Source organism: Plecotus auritus, assembly GCF_963455305.1.
Source record: "Plecotus auritus genome assembly, chromosome: 1".
Taxonomy (NCBI): domain Eukaryota; kingdom Metazoa; phylum Chordata; class Mammalia; order Chiroptera; family Vespertilionidae; genus Plecotus; species Plecotus auritus.
Window position 1 is genome coordinate 100,167,546 of NC_137770.1, and position 13,950 is coordinate 100,181,495.

The 13,950-nt window shown below is 42.8% G+C and overlaps 1 pseudogene across 1 annotated transcript; it reads right to left on the minus strand.

The window, feature by feature from the left end:
• Positions 1 to 8,916: 8,916 nt before the first annotated feature.
• Positions 8,917 to 9,235, minus strand: LOC308253959 (peptidyl-prolyl cis-trans isomerase FKBP1A-like; annotated as a pseudogene). The gene has a single exon. The product of its transcript is annotated as a peptidyl-prolyl cis-trans isomerase FKBP1A-like (transcript).
• Positions 9,236 to 13,950: the final 4,715 nt, after the last annotated feature.

The following is a 13,950-nucleotide window of genomic DNA, read 5'->3' on the forward strand; positions in this document are numbered from 1 at the left end:
CAGGCTACCACTGTCACCATTTTTTTGCAGCTCATGAATTGTTGATGTTATTTGCTAATTCAAACAGCTCTGTGTAAATACTTGAGTTTCCCCTGTGGCTTTAGGCTATTTAAAAGGAAATTCTCTCATTCAATTTAGCACACTTGCATTGCTACTCCACCTTCAGTGTCACTAAAATGGCACTTCCTCCTGGAAGCCTTTCCGGTTCCTCCCCAGCCCATGTCAGGTGACCCTCCTTCATGCTCGTGACACTAGGTGCTTCTCCCGGTCCTCCCTCAGGCTTATCCAGCAGAGTGGAAATTGCCTGTCTATTTCTTGCTTTGGGGCAGAGACCAGGACAGCGCGTGGCACAGAGAATGCATTCAGGAAATAATGTATTATCTGAATACCTATGTATATTCTGAATTGTGCACTAAGTTCTGGGAATACAAAGGTAAATAAAGCATGGTATCTACCCCAACCTTTCTGGCATCTTCACATAATTTACAAAACAAAGAAAAGGCAGAAAGAGAAAAATCCACTTTTATTCATTCTACTCTTAATCACTAGTTCACTGGGTAGCACAATCAGCATTTCTCATCTGCATGATCTCTTCTTGCTCTTGCCATTACTAAGTGGCCTACAGCCTCCCTTTATTGCCAGAATGTGATCTAGGTCTCCCATCAGTTTGTTGGCTGAAGCATCAAAGGCTGAAGATTTTACCTTGCCTTTTTATTTTCTTCAAAGTGGCATCTGAGTGCTAACTACTGAGACTACTGCAAGGCAAGAGTGTACCATCTGTTTTTAAAACTCCCCTCGAAAAGTAACAGTTTACAAATATAATGTCTCAAAATATACTCAGAGACAGCATGCGTGCGTACACTTGAGTATGAGAGCAGTAAGGTGGTGAAAAGGCAGCCAGCCATCAGACCTGGGTCAGGCTGCCTGACAGCTGTGAGCGCCTCCTGTGGGACAGGGACTACGGAGGCTCCCAAAGGCAGAGTCATCACGGGAATACAAATGTCCAGTATACTGTCTGACGCACCCTGGGGGCTCAGTATTGCTAAGAGTGGAGTATCATTCCTGTGAGATGAAGACTTCTTTACACTTACCACTTTTAATTATCTTAAATTATAAAGCTATCTTAACTCTAAACTCCTACTTACAACTGCTGCTCCTTGCAATGGCCTCGGGCAAATCCCCTTATCCCAATGGTATTTTTCTCTTGTCAAAAATGATAAGGTTGGGCTAAAAAGACTGCAGACTCCCAAGAGATCAAATAATCAAATGCAATGGGTGAACCTTAATTAGATTCTCACTTAAAAAAAACACACACACAGCTAAAAATATTCTTGGCTTTAATGATATTTAAATCTAACTCCCTATGAAATATTATGGAATTTGTTTTCTTGGGCATGATAGTGGCTTTGTGGGCAAGTAGAATGTTACTCATAGGAAATGCATACTGAAGTGTCATGATGACTGCAAACGTTTAGGAGAAGGAATATGTGAGTTTGGGTGTGGGTGTTTGTACAGAGCCAGGGAGAAAGAAATAGAGAAAATCTATCTTAAAAATGATTTGTGAATTCACTTTTTGCAATTATTTCAAATTTCTAAATTGCATCAAAATCCTTTGGCCAAATATTGAAGAAAAGTTTTTATAAATCAATAGTACGTCTATCTGAATAAGAAACACATTTATCTTTTTTCTTACCTTTCAAACTCTGATATTTGCCTTTAAATCTACATATTCTGTGTCATCTGTAACATCTTAACAAAGTATAAAACTTCTTAGTGTATTAAAAATTGTATCTTTTAAAAATTATTTCCATTAGCTTTATTTTTACTCCCTTTCCTTCCCTCAATAGCCCTTCATGCTTCAGGCTTTAATCAGGACCTGCCTTGCCTTCTCTCCTTTGATTCTTAATGTGTGCTAGTCTTCATTTGTTCTTTCATATCCATCATTTCCATAGATTTCCCTCCTTCTGGCTGACAATATTTTCCTGTAGATTTGTCTCCTGTTCTGGGCAGTAATTTAGTTTTCTAATTTGCCCTGCCTTCACCACACTTCTTATTACCTCTTCATCTTTTTCATTATCTCCTATCACCAGAGGCTCTCTGGAAAGGGGGGCCACTTGGCACTCCCTGCTCCCTCCCCACCTCTCTGCCTCCCTTCCTTACACACAGTCCTCTGAGTTCCTTTTCAAATCTGGCATGGTTTTCTTTAAAATAGAAATGTGTGTATATATTGCGCATATATATATATATATATATATATATATATATATTAAACAAATGTTTTTTTAAAAAATATATTTTTATTGCTTTCAGAGAGGGGGAGACAGAAACATCAATTATGAGAGAGAATCATTGATTGGCTGTCTCCTGCCCGCCTCACACTGAGGATCGAGCCTGCAACCCTGGCATGTGCCCTGACTGGGAATCAAACCCTGACCTCCTGGTTCATAGGTCAATGCTCAACCACTGAGCCATGCCGGCTGGGCTGCACTTAAACATTTTAACCAAAAAATTGAAATGCCTTGTCAGGAATTTTCATTCTGAGGGTACAACAATGGAGTCTGCCCAGAAACAGTCCTCCACTGTCCTCTCTAACCTGTTTTTTAGATTATTTAGTTGATTAGGCACTTTGAGAGAAAAAAGGCTGGCCCACTTCAATCTGTTTACTTAGGTTCCTTGCCCTCTCCCTATTTGCACCTCCTTGTGGAGCTCACTCTAAATGAGTGCTCCCCTTTCTTCCCCTCCCCCCTGTCTCCTCCCATCCTGCCACCACCACCCCCGTCCCCACCACTCCCAGGGCTCTGTCACTTCACTTTTTCTCTGGTTCACAGAACCTTAAATGATAATCCTCCTTTATTTTCCTGAACTTCTGAACTCTTCTTGAGTCTTGTACCTCCAATCTTTGGCAATCGTTCTTGGATTCCTTGGCCTGGCTAGAACTGCTGCCCAGGGAGAGTAACCAGTTTCCATTGGTTCTTGGTCCTTTCACTCTGATATGCCACACTGCACTTTTCTTTTTCACCGTTCTCTCCTTCCTTTTAGCTAATCGAACTTCTTTTATGTCTATACTCAGAATCCAGTGTTCTTTTTTCGTTTTTTCTTGCTCTTCAATCTCCATTGTGTGGGCTACCTCCCCTACCCACCTCTTCTATTCTGACCCAGTGCAAACTAAAATCAAACTAAAATGTCCTTTAATCCCACAGGGTACAGAGAGATTATTTCACCTCTTGGAGGAAAGGCTCCCCAGCCTACACACTGAGCTGGTCAGTTTCAGGAGCCCCATGTTTAAATGCTCCATCAACCTGTGTTTACAGGCTGTGTCACTGCCTGGGCTCAGTACAATAATCTGGTAACCTGGCTCTGCTCTCAAAGGTGGAAGGATTGCCCTGGCTGGTGTCACTCAATTGGTTTGACATTATCCCTTGCACCAAAAGGTTGCAAGTTAGATTCCTGGTAGGGGGCGTGCAGGAAGCAGCCTATCAATGTTTCACTTTCACGTCTATGTTTCTCTGAAAAGGTGGAAGGATTATTCCACCATCTCCCTGTCATATGCAACTGCACATTCCTCTGTCTACACCCCAATCTGGCTCAGTATTTTACTTGGCTGGCATTGTAGCTGCTTGATAGCCACATTAAAACAGAATATTTTGTAACCATGTTATTTCTCACTGAGGACGTAAAAGCATTTGTTTTGTTTTTGTATATTTTTATTGATTTCAGAGAGGAAGGGAGAGAAAGCGAGAAATAGAAACATCAACGATGAGAGAGAATCAATGATTGGCTGCCTCCGGCATGCCCCACACTGGGATTTGAGCCTCCAACCTGGGCATATGCCCTAACTGGGAATCAAACCATGACCTCCTGGTTCATAGGTTGATGCATAACCGCTGAGTCACGCCGGCCAGACTAAAAGTGTTTGTTTTTAGTCCTGTTTGGTGAAGTGCAATTGAAAACTTAAATCAGAGGCTCCCATTTCTATCCCTAAATATTTTTTTATGATGTGTCATGTATTGTCTTTCTCCAAAAGCTTAAGAAACACTTATTCTAGGAAACGAAATGTCACTAACATGTCTCTTGGGATTACAGTTGAGAGACATGTACTCTAAATTCTTTAAACAAACTCTTGCTTTGGAATGTTTTTCAGATGACTAAACATCCTTTCTGAACAACTGGACGATCACTTCTCTTCAAATCAACCTGTTGTATTGTACCCCGAATCTCACAAAGGACGCCTCAAGAAGTAGAATTATGGAGTCATTTATTAAAGGCCAGCGGCATACGAGGGGCAAAAGTGCTCCAGATCTCGCAGCCCCGATAGGTTTGCCACATCTGGCTTATATGCAGAATATCACAAATATATCGATTACATCTTTGGGTTTGGAATGAGGAACCTGGTTTGCACAAAGCAGTTACAGAAGCAAAATTTGAGCAAGTTAGTTATCTATAAAGATTAAGTATAGTTTGGGTCTACGGATTACTGAATCAACAGAAACACATTATCTGGGGCCACCGAGGCAATTTAGAATAATTGTGCTGTCCAGATTCTGGGACCACTGAGTCAACCGGAATGCATTATCTGTAGCTACTGAGGCAATTTAGGGTAATTGTGCTGTTCTGATTCCAGGACCACTGAGGCAACTGAAACTCATTATTTGTAGCTACTGAGATAATTTAGGGTAATTGAGCTGTCCTGGTTCCCAGAAGAATGTGCTTCAATAACCAGTGAGATCACAATCAATGGGATATTCAAACCACCATCAATGGAGTATTCAATCGATTGGGATAGCATACATAAGTTCAGAAAATCAAAATAACTTTTCTATTGTTTTAGCGAGCAAATAAGTACAGAAGCCAAACAGCAGGGTTAAATTATTAAACAGCAATTTTTACCCAAGCATGGTTGCTACCATGCTTCAAACCAACAACTTGTATAACTCCCTTTTACCTTTGGTGGTAAGTTTCCTTTTTTCTTATAGAAAATGAGAAAAGCTAATAACAGTACCTCTGGCTGGTGTGGCTCAGTTGTACTTTGTACCTCTCTCTTGTCAATAAGCACAGCTTTTCCTCTCTTCTCCCAAGTCCCACCTTACCATCTGCCTGCCTCTACTCCCTTTTCTGTTCTGAGTCTATGACTAAAATTCATTACAAAAATGCTGTTCTTTGCTAATTCTTGTTAGCATGCCATCAGCCAATTGGTCAACAGGTATTTCCAAGCAATTCGAGTGAATGGTCATCACAAAAACAGCCTTGGCAAATTCCCATAATGCCAAGGCACTGAAGCAAGTTCTGAGATGGAACCCTGATCTCCAGTGGCAAAAAGCAGAGCATGCCTCTGGTCTTCCACCTGTTGGGTCTGATCAAATAATTGAATAGATACCCCCTCCCCTGGGAACTGACCTTTAGACTACTTCATAACTGACTTTTTCTTTTGCTTAGACCATATTCCACTTGCTAAGACCAGTATCATTTTCTTCAGGACCCACCAAGAAAATTCTCCACCCAGAAAAAAGCCTGCCTAGAGTCCTTAAAAATCTGACTCCCTGTCCCTGGGTGCTGGCCCATCTGGTATCCAGATGACCTGATAAATTTATAATCCCAACCCACTTTGGCCTCATGCATTCCTCCTTCAACGACCCTAACACCACCCATGTTGTAGGCACATGGTATCAGGGAGGAAAATTTTTTCCTCTAGCCCAGTGGTCGGCAAACTCATTAGTCAACAGAGCCAAATATCAACAGTACAACGATTGAAATTTCTTTTGAGAGCCAAATTTTTAAAACTTAAACTTCTTCTAATGCCAGTTCTTCAAAATAGACTCACCCCAGGCCATGGTATTTTGTGGAAGAGCCACACTCAAGGGGCCAAAGAGCCGCATGTGGCTCGCGAGCCGCAGTTTGCCGACCACAGCTCTAGCCTCTTAAGTTCTGTATGTGGAGGCCTGCAAATAAACTAACAAAAGACAAATTAACAACAAAAAGGCATACACTTTTTTATTAATATTGTACAAGGACAGGAATTCATAGAAAAGAGGTGAAACTCAAAGAGATAAATTTATAGCTCATATATGAGCATTTATTCCAATAATGCTGGCAGTATGGGAGAGCAGCAGGTCATTCACAAAAATCTGTTCTGCACCCCTCCCTAAGCCAGCTGCTAATATTGGGACGAAGATTACATGGGAAAGTAAGCAAAAGAGTATGCCAAATGGGCAGTTTACAGGTAATATCGGCTAGGGATTTGCAAAGGCCTGCAGGTTTACAAAGCGCTGGGGGTCTTCAAAGGGCTGGCGGCTCTGGTTTCTGCAAGAAGGTTGTTAATCTTTCCATGGTAATAAGCTGCTTCCAGGTGTGGAGGATGGGCCACATTTCCAGGTGAGCTCCCAGGTCTCATGTGCAACTCCCAGTGGGTTGGAATGTGCTTTCTTTAATCAGGACAAAACAATCACAGTTAACAAAGCATATTTAATATTTCTTTTAATTATAGCTGGTCCCCAATATTCTATTTCTGCCCCTAACAGAATCAGAGGCTTTATTTACATCTATTTTCTTCTGCCAATGATTCTTCATAGTACCCAAATTTCATGATGTTATTTAAGTGAAATTAAATTGGAATAGCTTACACTATCTGATTAATTAAGAGTTGGCTTTGACTACAGTGATTAATTGGTCCAATCCTGTTAGAGTAATATTCTGTCCATCAGGCTGTGGTTACGTAACACTGTAAAGGGCTGGTAGAGACTGTTGGTCTATTTGTTACAGGAGAGACACCAATTCAGAGGGGGCTCTCCCCTCCTCAGCTCTTGTCACACTTGAGAGAAAGAAGTTAGATGAGTGACAGAAAGCAGTGTTGAAGCAAAGCAAGGGAATTTAATAAGAATAGACTTGGCATAAAGCATATGCAGCAACTCAGCTAGTCCAAGTGCCCTGCCTGGTGGGGGTTCAAAGGTTTTATACTCCTCCTGTCCCCGATAGGTTTCAAGGTTTCCCTGCTGGATAGACTAGATATTAAGGTTCCCCTTTTATACTGTTGCAGCTTTTCCCAGAATTTGTGAGAACATCTGGTGATTTTATATTGGAAAGTCCCAAGACTGCTGACTTCTTTGTTCATTGGGTGAGATAAATTCCCCCTTTCTCCCCTTCCCTTCCTCCTGCCCTCACAGCTATCTTTCCTGCCTAACACATTTGTTTCCAGATAGCAATTAAATTTAATATTGTTTTTAAAATATTAGGAGGACAACACCATAGAATATTATTCAGCCATGAAAAGGAATTAAGTACTGATATATCCTACAACATGGATGAACCTTGAAACACTGTGCCAGGTGAAAAGAAGCCAAATACAAAAGGTCACATACTGTATGATTCCATTTATAAGAAGTGTCCAAATTAGAAAAATCCACAGAGGATACTGGCAGGTGGATGGGTTGCCAGGGCTTGGGAAAGGGAAATGGGGAGTGACAGCTTAATGGAAATGTTTTGGAATTAGAGTTGGTGTTTGCTCAACATTGAGACTGCACTAAATGGCACTGAATTGCTCACTTTAAAATGGTTAGCTTTGTTATATGAATTTTACTTCAACTGAAATACCTAGAGAGATAGATGTACAGAGGGAATGAGAGTGCATTCCAGGTCGGATGGAACTTATTTGGCCTGCAATCCTCATGTTCAATATCAGAGGTCCATGCCACTACCTATAACCCTTTATCAATGAGGGATGTGAGTGCTGGACAGAATATATCCCAGCCAAGGTCATACAATCAAGCTAGAAGCCAACTTCAGGTCTGGTCCTCTTTTTTTTTTTTTTTTTTTTTTTTTAGAAAAGCCAGTGTAAAGCACTTTTATTGCAATAATAAAACTTGAAACTCATATGTAATGCAGGGGAGCGGGTGGGGGATAGGCAGCCATAATTTCTCTCACCAAATCACTACATAGGACAGCAAAGGAGTGAGAGGAGGGAAGGAGAAGCCAGAAAACTTTGAGCTCAGCAGGGGGAGGTGAGCATCCAAAAACAGAAGATGCTGAAGCTGTGATGACCAGCATCATTTTCTTAAGACAACACTCAAGGATCTGTCATGATGGCTGGGCTTTCATTGGGTTTTAAGTGTCTACAAACAGCACCTTCAATTTAAACTTTCGATTAAAGTTCTTAAAATTTAGGGAGTGGAGCCTGGATAGCTATGACATTATAAAAGTCCTGAATATCTATTAGGAAAAAACCACAGGATGGGGGGGAAAAAAAAACCAGGCCATGAAGAAGGCTTCAGAGGTCCCTGCTGGCCCTGGGACAGATACCTGTAGTGTCCAACATCGCAGTGAAAACGATTTGCTTTTAAAAGGCAGAGGGTTTAAGGGGAGAGTGGGATGGGGCAGTGGAGGTGAGGGCTCTCCTCTCTCCACTTCAGTTTTGGGTAGGGCTCTTAATTCAACCCAAAGACATCTCTCAACTTGGAGATAGTTCGGCCCTCAACAGCGCCTCAAGTCTGCTGTGGCTTTGCAGCGCAGCAGCAAGAATGTTTAATATATAATACATAAAAATTTCATCCAAAAAATTAAAATAAAATAAAGATTCTTGCATCCCCCACACACCAATTCCTAGTCTAAAGTTAACCCATTACTTGTGCTGTTAATACTTGACTAATACATAATTGAAAACCTAGACCCAAAAGACTGAAACTGAATCTTCACCCCAAAACAAAAATAAGAGTAACTTGAGGTTTATGGCATGAAGTTTAGGTCAACACACGTACGAGGAGACAGGGGAAGAGCGAAGCTGGGTGACAGAACACGTTCAGTCGGGCAGATGTTTAGACAAAGTGTAGGGGAACATCAGGAAAAGCTCCGCACGGATTCGCATGTGCGCGTCGGGGCTCCAGATCCCTCCATGGCACATCCAAGCACAGGGAGCTCAGGGAGTGCCTGTCATTCCAGTTTTAGAAGTTCCACATCAAAGACGAGAGTGGCATTTGGTGGGTGATGCCTGGTGCCCAGTGGCACCATAGGCATAGTCTGGGGAGATAGTCAGTTTGGCTCTCTGATCCACACTCATCTGAGCCCCTTCTTCCCAGCCTCGGATCACCTCCTGTTTGCCTAGCATAAACTTAAAGGGCTTGTTTCTGTCCCGGGAGGAATCAAATTTCTTTCCTTCTTCAAGCATCCCCGTGTAGTGCACCACACAGGTCTGGCCGCGCTTCGGGAAGGTGCGCCCTCCGGGGGAGATGGTCTCCACCTGCACTCCCATGGCGGCGGCGGCGGCGGCGGCGGCGGCGGCGGCGGCGGCGGCGGCGGCGGCGGCGGCGGCGGCGGCGGCGGCGGGCGGGCGGGCGGGCAGGCAGCGCGATGGATGGCATGGACCGAGAGCAGATCTGGCGATTGCGCGGCTTTGCCCCGTCCCTCTCCCTCGCGCGACGCCTGCGCACGCGCGCCAGGTCTGGTCCTCTTTCCACTATTTTAACCAAAAGAATAATTGTCTTTGTCCTTGAGATCATGTTTGCAATAACTACTCACCGAGTGCCTACTACAAGCCAGATGCTGAATTCTTTTCACTTGAGATCATGGTTATGCACAACCAGCCCTTTTCTCCCCAGTATATGGTTATCATATTGGTCCCCTACTAACAACCTGTTCTAATTTTGATCTTTAATGGGTCCAAACAGTGTATAATCTGAAACTGTTGCCATGACCTAAAAGCGGTGTGATTTTAAAATAACCAGAAGACTGTTTTTAAAAAAAAATATATATATATATATATATATTGATTTCAGAGAGGAAGGAAGAGGGAGAGAGATATAGAAACATCAATGATGACAAAATTGATTAACTGCCTCCTGCACGTCCCCCTACTGGGGATCGAGCTGCCGCAACCTGGGCATGTGCCTTGGTAACTGCCTGGTTCATAGGTCCACACTCAACCACTGAGCCACACTGGCTGGGCTAAACAAATACTGTTAAGGTTAAATGCATATTTGATAAAAGTGTCAAGTTTATAAGACTCACAAAATGTTAAATAAAGTGGCTTTAAGCTCAGAACAAGTCAGCAGATGATGTTCAGGTCAAGGCCACTAGTATTAACTAAGAACCTACAGTGTTCAAGGCAGCAGAGAAATTTGACCAAGCCCCCAAATTCAACATTCTTAAGGAGCATGTGGGCACAGGAATGCACAAAGCAGAATGTAGCAAATGTGCAAATAAAAGTATAAATAAGGCCCAACAGAGGGTTGTTGGCTTCAGTGTCCCTCCATAGGGGCTGCATTGGAGACAGGTCTGGGAGGACTCTGACTCTGACAGGAGGAGACAGTGACGTGCTCCAGGCAGAAGGATTAACTTGATAAATTTGGGAGAGGAGACCGAAGACCATGTTTAGGGGCATCATCTCCAGTTTGGATGTGAAGAATTTGCAACGGGTGAATTATACAGGTATGAAAAGTGGTGTTTTCACTCTCTATTTCCATTTCAATTCTAGTCTGCATTCCACTTTCTTTTCAATCCCATGTCATATTTCTCAGACCCTCAAGCAATGCCTATTTGTACACACACATACACACACACACACACACACACACACACACACACACACCAAGATATCTCAGTATTGATCTGTGGCCTAGTGTTTTCTAGCATACTAGTAGTTTGAGTGTTCTCCCTGCCCCCCAAAATCCTTGCTGACTTGATAGTTATGCTTACATTATTTCAACTGAAGGCAAAGACTGACATTGTATAATTAAAGCTAAGGTTTAAAATATAAGTACACTCAAAGAGGTGACATAGCTTAAAAATATCCTAAATATGAGGCACCAAATTAAAAAATAAACAAATTGGGCTTCGTCAAAATGAAAAATTTCTGTGCTTCAAAGAAAGCTATTGAGAAAGTAAAAAGATGATCTACAGAATGGAAAAACGTATGTGCAAATCATATACCTGATTAAGGTCTAGTAGCCAGAATACATAAAGAACTCTTACAACTCAACGATGAGAGATACAAAACAATTGAAAAAAATGGACAGAGAATTTGAAAAGACATTTCTCCAAAGAAAATATACAAATGGCCAATAAACACATAAAAATATGCTCAAAACCATTAGCCATTAGGGAAATACAAAGCAGAACCATAACAAGTTACAACTTCATGTCTACTAGGATGGCCATAACCAAAGAGCAAGACACTAACCAATGTTAGTGAGACTGTGGAGAAACTGGCACCCTCATACATTGCTAGTGGGAATGTAAATTGGTGCAGCCACTTTGGAAAACAGTTAGACAGTTTCTCAAAAAGTTAAACATTGAGGCCCATGCCATCTTGAAGGGGAGAGTGGCCTCCACTAGGAACCCAGCCTCACCACCACTCAGACTGGCCTTGGACACTGCCGGGGCCCTGCAGCCACTCCAGCCAAAGTCGTGCTGCCTCGCCTACAGACCTGCAGACCCCAGGACGTCTACCTCCAAGGGCTCAAGGCTGCCTCAGCAGAAACTGGGACTTCCCCCTCTCTAGATGCCAGCCTCTGGACACTGGGGTTGTGCCATTCTGGAGAGTGAGCCCTCCGAGCCCACCGCCCCGGCAGATGACTCCCGGGCCCCTCTGTGAGCTGCCTCTGGGTCCGTGCCTCTCCAACCAAGGGCACACAGCTCTCTCAGCAGGATCTACGACTTCCCCTCCTGGCTGCCTGTTTCTGGACACCTTAGTGAGTTACTGAGGACTCGCCTCCCTGAACAAGGCCATGCTGTTTCAGCTACAGACTCTGAGATTCCCACAACCCCAGCCACTGGCTCCTGGATCCCCTTGTGATATGCTGAGGGAAATAACCCTGGCCAGAGTTCCATTGCTTCAACCACAGACTATGGGACAGCTGCCTCCCACTGTCAGGGGCTCCAAGACCCTCGTAGTGAATTTCAGAGTGACACTACCCCAGCAAGAGTCACACAACACCGGCCAAAGTCACACTACCTGAGCCTCAGGCCCCGAGACCCCTTCATCCCAGGCTGTGGACTCCAGGATCTCACAGTGAGCACATACCAGTGAGACCTCAGGCAACTCTTTCCACAAGAGCTGGAACCACAATCACATCCACAACAGCTTGCACAACAAGGCTAGGGGTGAGTCACATTGCCAAACAACCCATGACAAGACTTCATCCACAAATAAGAAACTAACATTCAAGACCCAAAGACATCAGGAGAACCCAACTAGCTCAAGTAGTGGCTCCACTAGAACACTAAGCTCAGGAGATCTGAGCGACTGCACCACTGGGCCCCAAAAATCACCAACTACATAGCACCATCCCCCAAAGAACCTGGGGAGCAAAGCAGTTGGATCTAAGACAGAAACAATTAAAATGTTATAGCAACTATGGGGAGACAAGGAAACAATCTCCCAAAGAAAAGAAAATGAGGAATCACCATAAAATGAATTAAATGAAATGGAGGCAAGTAACTTGTCAGAGAAAGAATTCAGAGTAATGGTTATAACAGCCGTGGGCAAACTACGGCCCGCGGGCCGGATCCGGCCCGTTCGGCTGTTCTATCTGGCCCGTGGAGCCAAAAGAGCGGAGGGTTCTCTTGCTCTCCCCTCTGCTCCTTTACTTTGAATTTATATTAGTTCACACAAACACTCCATCCATGCTTTTGTTCCGGCCCTCCAGTCCAGTTTAAGAACCCATTGTGGCCCTCAAGTCAAAAAGTTTGCCCACCCCTGGAAGGATGATCAAACATCTGGATGACAAATACACACAATTCAATGAGAATTATAAGGAGCTGAATGAGAATGTCACCAACATGAAAAGGAATCAAGAGGAAATGAAGAATGACATAGCTACATTAAAGAACACAATGAAAGGTTTCAACAGTAGACTAGAAGAAGCTGAGGACCACATCAGTGAGTTAGAAGACAAGGTAGAAAAAACACCCAAGCAGAACAGCAACTGGGGAAAAAAACTTTAAAAGCAGGAGGAGAGCCTAAGGGAGCTTTGGAACAACATGAAACGAACCAACATCTGCATAATAGGGGTGCCAGAAGGAGAGGAAGCTGAGCAAGGAATAGAAAACCTGTTTGAAGAAATAATGACAGAAAACTTCCCTGATGTTGGGAAGAAAAAAGACATATAAGTCCAAGAAGCACACAGGTCCCAAACAGGATGAACCCCAAAAGACTCACACCAAGACACATCATAATTAAATTTTCAAATAAAGTTACCTGCAAGGGATCTCGCATTAGACTATCAACTGATTTTTCAACAGAAACACATCAGGCCAGAGGGAATGGAATGAAATATACAAAGTGATGCAAAGCAAGGGACTGAATCCAAGAATACTATACCCACCAAGGCTATCATTCAAAATTAAAGGTGAAATCAGGAGCTTCACAGACAAAAAAAGACTAAAGGAGTTTATTACCACCAAGCCAGCAATGCAAGAAATGCTAAAAGGACTGCTGTAAAGACAAGAAATAGAAAAAGAAGAAGGAACACAGGCATAAAGAATAAAATATCTATAAACAAGTACCTATCAATAATAACTTTAAATGTAAATGGACTAAATGCTGTAATCAAAATACATAGGGTAGCTAAATGGATAAGAAAATATGACCCATATATTTGCTGTCTACAAGAGACCCACCTCAGAACAAAGGACTCACACAGATTGATAGTGAAGGGATGAAAAAATTTTTTTCAGGCAAATGGAAATGAAAAAAAAAGCTGGGGTAGCAATACTTATATTTGACAAATTAGGCCTGAAAGTGAAGGCTATAACAAGAGATATGGAGAGCTACTTCATAATACTAAAGGAAGTTATTCAACAAGAGGATATAACTCTGGTGAACATATATGCACCCAATACATAAAAAAACTTCTGGAAGATATCAAGGGAGAGATCGACAGCAATACAATCATTGTAGGGGACCTTAATACCCCACTGACACCACTGAATAAATCCTCTAAACAAAAAATCAGCAAAGAAATAGCA